Source organism: Musca autumnalis, unplaced genomic scaffold (genome assembly GCF_047663935.1).
Source record: "Musca autumnalis isolate F117 unplaced genomic scaffold, ASM4766393v1 scaffold_2, whole genome shotgun sequence".
Taxonomy (NCBI): domain Eukaryota; kingdom Metazoa; phylum Arthropoda; class Insecta; order Diptera; family Muscidae; genus Musca; species Musca autumnalis.
Window position 1 is genome coordinate 177955452 of NW_027411755.1, and position 6739 is coordinate 177962190.

The following is a 6739-nucleotide window of genomic DNA, read 5'->3' on the forward strand; positions in this document are numbered from 1 at the left end:
AAATTTTTGATGCTTGTATGTATGCTTGGTCACAACATTTGAAAACTACATTGAAAACAATGAAAACATTGTTTGTTCAAGTTTTTGATGAGATAATTTATTGAAATAAATTAGGAATTTCATTCGGGGCAATTCCCAGTTTGTAAGACATAACGATATTTTTTATAGACATAACTATATTTGTTTTAATTGATAAGCTTTCGGAAAAACCAGCACTCTCTGATGATTATAGGATTGAAAACCTAGCAAACATTTTGGAAGCCACATGAGCCGAATAACCAATAAGCTGAAGGTAATTTTGCATTATTTCAATAACTTACACCCCAAGCCTACCTAAAAAATTTTAAAAGTCCTCCTTTGTTTTGTTTTGAACCAGTGACGTAGTCAGAAATGCATCTCGTCGGGAGGGCCAACAGACAAAATTTGATGTTTTGTGAGTAAAATATACGAACAATTAAAAAAAACTACAATTTCTTATGAAGTTTATTCTTCTTGAACCAAATCTGGGTTAGTAGGTATAGGATGGTGGTGCGTGCAAAGATCCATAAAAATAATTGATGGAAATGTCGTTAGATTTGGGTGTTCTTCCATTCGTGTTTCGCTCCTTAGCCTAGACATAGTCCTTTATGTAGGTATGCACAATAACGACGAGCAAACATTTATGTCTTTACTAATGACTGGATCACCCTGTGGCAACACTAGTGGACAATAGAAGAACATGTGAAGGTTTGTGCCTAGGCTAGTGACTAGATTATTCACTTTTAGCATTGATATCCGGCTAGATCTATGCAACAGATCATTATCCATCTGTTATTTGGGAGGTCATCATATCTGGATTTTTTTTAATAAAAATATTCTTAAAAATCCACGCTTCCTTGGTCTGATGGTGGATGAAAAATAATCTTAAAATTCCACGCTTTTTGGTCTGATGATGGATGAAAAAATATTCTTAAAATTCCACGCTTTTTGGTCTGATGGTGGATGTAAAAATATTCTTAAAATCCACGCTTCTTTGGTCTGATGGTGGATGAAAAAATATTCTTAAAAATCCACGCTTCTTTGGTCTGATGGAGGAAGAAAAATTATTCTTAAAAATTCACGCTTCTTTGGTCTGATTCTTAAAAATCCACGCTTTTTTGGTCTGATGGTGGATGAAAAAATATTCTTAAAAATCCACGCTTCTTTGGTCTGATGATGGAGGGAAAATATTCTTAAAAAGTCACCGCTTCTTTGGTCTGATGGTGGATGAAAAATATGCTTAAAAAATCCACACTTCTTTGGTCTGATGTTGGATGAAAAAAATATTCCACGCCTCTTTGGTATGATGGTGGATAAAAAAAATATTCTTAAAAATCCACGTTTCTTTGGTCTGTTGGAGGAAGGAAAAAATTATTAAAAATCCACGCTTCTTTGGTCTGATGGTGGATGAAAAAATATTCTTAAAAATCCACGTTTCTTTGGTCTGATGGTGGATGAAAAAATATTCTTAAAAATCCACGCTTCTTTGGTCTGATAGTGGATGAAAAAATATTCTTAAAAATCCACGCTTCTTTGGTCTGATAGTGGATGAAAAAATATTTTTAAAAATCCACGCTTCTTTGGTCTGTTGGAGGAAGGAAAAAATTATTAAAAATCCACGCTTCTTTGGTCTGATGGTGGATGAAAAAATATTCTTAAAAATCCACGCTTCTTTGGTCTGATGGTGGATGAAAAAATATTTTTAAAAATCCACGCTTCTTTGGTCTGATGGAGGAAGAAAAAAATTATTAAAAATCCACGCTTCTTTGGTCTGATGGTGGATGAAAAAATATTCTTAAAAATCCACGCTTCTTTGGTCTGATGGAGGAAGAAAAAAATTATTAAAAATCCACTCTTCTTTGGTCTGATGGTGGATGAAAAAATATTTTTAAAAATCCACGCTTCTTCGGTCTGATGGAGGAAGAAAAAAATTATTAAAAATCCACGTTTCTTTGGTCTGATGGTGGATGAAAAAATATTCTTAAAAATCCACGCTTCTTTGGTCTGGGGGTGGATGAAAAAAAATTCTTAAAAATCCACGCTTCTTTGGTCTGAGGGTGGATGAAAAAAATATTCTTAAAAATCCACGCTTCTTTGGTCTGAGGGTGGATAAACAAATATTCTTAAAAATCCACGCATCTTTGGTCTGAATTTGGAGTAAAAAATAATCTTAAAAATCCACTTTTCTTTGGTCTGAGGGTGGATGAAAAAAATATTCTTAAAAATTTACGCTTGTTTGGTCTGAGGGTGGATGAAAAAATATTCTTAAAAATCCACGCTTCTTTGGTCTGGTTTTGGAGGAAAAAATATTTTTAAAAATCCACGCTTCTTTGGTCTGAGGGTGGATGAAAAAAACATTTTTAAAAATCCACGCTTCTTTGGTCTGATGGTGGATGAAAAAATATTCTTAAAAATCCACACTTCTTTGGTCTGATGGTGGATGAAAAAATATTCTTAAAAATCCACGCTTCTTTGGTCTGATGGTGGATGAAAAAAATATTCTTAAAAATCCACGCTTCTTTGGTCTGATGGAGGAAGAAAAAAATTATTAAAAATCCACTCTTCTTTGGTCTGATGGTGGATGAAAAAATATTTTTAAAAATCCACGCTTCTTCGGTCTGATGGAGGAAGAAAAAAATTATTAAAAATCCACGTTTCTTTGGTCTGATGGTGGATGAAAAAATATTCTTAAAAATCCACGCTTCTTTGGTCTGGGGGTGGATGAACAAAATTCTTAAAAATCCACGCTTCTTTGGTCTGAGGGTGGATGAAAAAAATATTCTTAAAAATCCACGCTTCTTTGGTCTGAGGGTGGATAAACAAATATTCTTAAAAATCCACGCATCTTTGGTCTGAATTTGGAGTAAAAAATAATCTTAAAAATCCACTTTTCTTTGGTCTGAGGGTGGATGAAAAAAATATTCTTAAAAATTTACGCTTGTTTGGTCTGAGGGTGGATGAAAAAATATTCTTAAAAATCCCCGCTTCTTTGGTCTGGTTTTGGAGGAAAAAATATTTTTAAAAATCCACGCTTCTTTGGTCTGAGGGTGGATGAAAAAAACATTTTTAAAAATCCACGCTTCTTTGGTCTGATGGTGGATGAAAAAATATTCTTAAAAATCCACACTTCTTTGGTCTGATGGTGGATGAAAAAATATTCTTAAAAATCCACGCCTCTTTGGTCTGATGGTGGATGAAAAAATATTCTTAAAAATCCACGCCTCTTTGGTCTGATGGTGGATGAAAAAATATTCTTAAAAATCCACGCTTCTTTGGTCTGATGGAGGAAGAAAAAAATTATTAAAAATCCACGTTTCTTTGGTCTGATGGAGGATGAAAAAATATTCTTAAAAATCCACGTTTCTTTGGTCTGATGGTGGATGAAAAAATATTCTTAAAAATCCACGCTTCTTTGGTCTGGGGGTGGATGAAAAAAAATTCTTAAAAATCCACGCTTCTTTGGTCTGAGGGTGGATGAAAAAATATTCTTAAAAATCCACACTTCTTTGGTCTGATGGTGGATGAAAAAATATTTTTAAAAATCCACGCTTCTTTGGTCTGAGGGTGGATGAAAAAAACATTTTTAAAAATCGACGCTTTTTTGGTCTGATGGTGGATGAAAAAATATTCTTAAAAATCGTCGCTTTTTTGGTCTGATGGTGGATGAAAAAATATTCTTAAAAATCGACGATTTTTTGGTCTGATGGTGGATGAAAAAATATTCTTAAAAATCCACGCTTCTTTGGTCTGATGGAGAAAGAAAAAATATTCTTAAAAATTCACGCTTCTTTGGTCTGGTGGTGGATGAAAAAATATTCTTAAAAATCCACGCTTCTTTGGTCTGATGGAGAAAGAAAAAATATTCTTAAAAATCCATGCTTCTTTGGTGTGATGGTGGATGAAAAAATATTCTTAAAAATCCACTTTTCTATGGTCTCATGGTTCAAGAAAAATACCCTTACAAGACTAATGGTTAATGAAAGTTTTTGATGCTGGTATGTGTGTTTGTTCACAACATTTGAAAGCTACATACTTATGTATAGGTAACAGCCGATTAGTTGTAGTTCAATATTGCATTATTGTTCGATTAAGTTATTGATGAGATAATTAATTGAAATAAATTCGGAATTTCATTCGGGGCAATTCCCAGTTTGTAAGACATAACGATATTTTTTATAGACATAACTATATTTGTTTTAATTGATAAGCTTTCGGAAAAACCAGCACTCTCTGATGATTATAGGATTGAAAACCTAGCAAACATTTTGGAAGTCACATGAGCCGAATAACCTATAAGCTGAAGGTAATTTTGCATTATCTCAATAACTTACACCCCAAGCCTACCTAAAAAATTTTAAAAGTCCTCCTCTGTTTTGTTTTTGAACCAGTCACGTAGTCAGAAATGCATCTCGTCACCATTTCGGGGGGGGCCAACAGACAAAATTTGATGTTTTGTGAGTAAAATATACGAACAATTAAAAAAACTACAATTTCTTCTTGAACAAAATCTGGGTTAGTTGTTGTTGTTGTAACAGTGTTTTTATTATGTTTATATGTTCGGTCCTCTGTTCAATCTGGCTCTGGGTCTACTATCTCCAGTTCCAGAAAAATGGCTGCTTCGATGGGATGTAGCCACAGATCCAATGGAGTTAGATGGGTAAAAGGTGTTGTGTGTCGTGCGGGCCCATGCCGCATACTGGGCATATGTCTTGCACGGCGCAATCAATTTCCGCCCAATACGCATTTAGGCAACTGCAATATCCCGAGCATAGTTGATCAAAACTACTCTGGTTTGTCGTGGCAGCTGACGCTCCTCAGCTGCGATAGATGGAGGATGTACTCCGGGTACTTTATTCACACTATAATTGCTTAAGGCCTTGGCAACTGCGTCCGTGTGAATGCTATTCAATCCTGCTTGATATGCTTGTTGATCTAGGGGTTCTCTCCTGTATCGTTGGACCTCTCCCTCTAGAGCATGGATATCCTTCCTGATCTCCCTGAATAGGCCGGGCCTACCCACAAGATTGTGATTGGGATGGCTCACACGATAACATCCAAGCAGTACTGCAACGAAAGCATCTCAATTTTTGCCTCCTCATGTAGATGGTCCACTGAAGATTTGAGGAGGCACGCTGTCGCTGTTCTTAGGGCGGCATTCTGGCAAGTTTGAATCTTTTTCCAGTTCATATCACACAATCTCGGGGACCAGACAGGAGCCGCATAGCTTACCACAGACCGACCTATCGCGTTATACGTGGTCAACAAGGTTTCTTTATCTGCACTCCAAGTGCTGCCGGCCAGGGACTTGAGGACCTTGTTCCTACTTTTCAACTTGTCGCAGATAGCTGTGGCGTGTGCGCACGACGTGAATGTAGTGTCGAATGTGACCCCTAAAATTTTAGGGCAGCTTGTGGTCGGAATTCTGCTACCGTCGACCACGGCATTCAACTCACGTCCAAACTGCGCTGTCCATGTGGTGAACAGAGTGGCTGTAGATTTTGTGGCGGAAATCTGCATATTCCTCGAATGGAAAAAGGTGGTAAGATCGGTTAAATAGTTGTTCAGTCTCTCACAAATGTCATCAGGATAGGTACGCGACGCCAGGATCGTGCAATCATCCGCATACGTCACGATCTCAATGCCGTCCACACATATAGTTGACTATCCAACGTTTCAAGCTTGGCCGGAGGGTTGTCTGCTCAATATCCTCAAACAGCGTGGAGTGCCTGACAGTATCAAAGGCTTTTGATAAGTCAAGCGCCACCATCACTGTTCTATCGCACGGCCGTCTCTGGTTGAGTCCTTTACAGATATATGTGGTAATGGCGTGCAGCGCTGTTGTCGTGCTGTGCTACTTACGGAATCCATGCTGATGATCGGCAACTTGATAGCTATTTCTGATACTGGGGAGGAGCAAGGCTATAAGTGTCTTTGCTACGGGTGACAAAAGCGAAATCGGTCTGTACGATTCACTTTTGCTGGCATCCTTGCCTGGCTTCCGTAGTGGGACCACCCTGCCCATTTTCCAGACTTCGGGAACAACGAGGGTGGCTAGCGACAAGTTGAAGACTTTGGTGAGATACTCGACTCCCGGCTCATCCAGCTGCTTCAACATTACCATCCAGCTTGCTTCAACATTACCGTGGTTCATCCTCGGCAGGAAGAGATCTGATGCGACGTAATACTCTTCTCTTCGCCCTGTCACTCTCGGGATGCTCGACAAACTGTCGATTGAAATTACTTGCGCACCTCTTCGGGTCAGTCAACGTAACGTCGCCAAACGTGACTGAGGCCCTATCTTCCCTTCTTCCAGGGTTCGAGAGTGACTTAACCGTTACCCACAATTCACCTATACCGGCTCCAATGTTGCAGCTCTTCAGATGATTTAACCATTTGTTCCGCTTATGCTCGCCGACCAGCCTGTTAACTTCCAGTGTCAGCTCCCGACTTTGGGGTCATTGGGGTTGATACGACGAAGCTCATCACGCTCATTTGCTAATCCCGTCGCCTCTGCTGGGAAATTTGGTCTTACTTCGGGTATTCGACCAACAGGGATATGGCGAGCGGCTGCAGCAGTGATGATGTCCCGGAACGTCCTTTCCGCTACCCGAACATCAGAAGGATTGGGCAATTCTCTGAAGCGGTGATTGGTGAACTCTCTGAAACTCGGCCAATCAGCTTTTTTATGATTGACCAACGTGCGGCGTTCAGAGGTGATGAA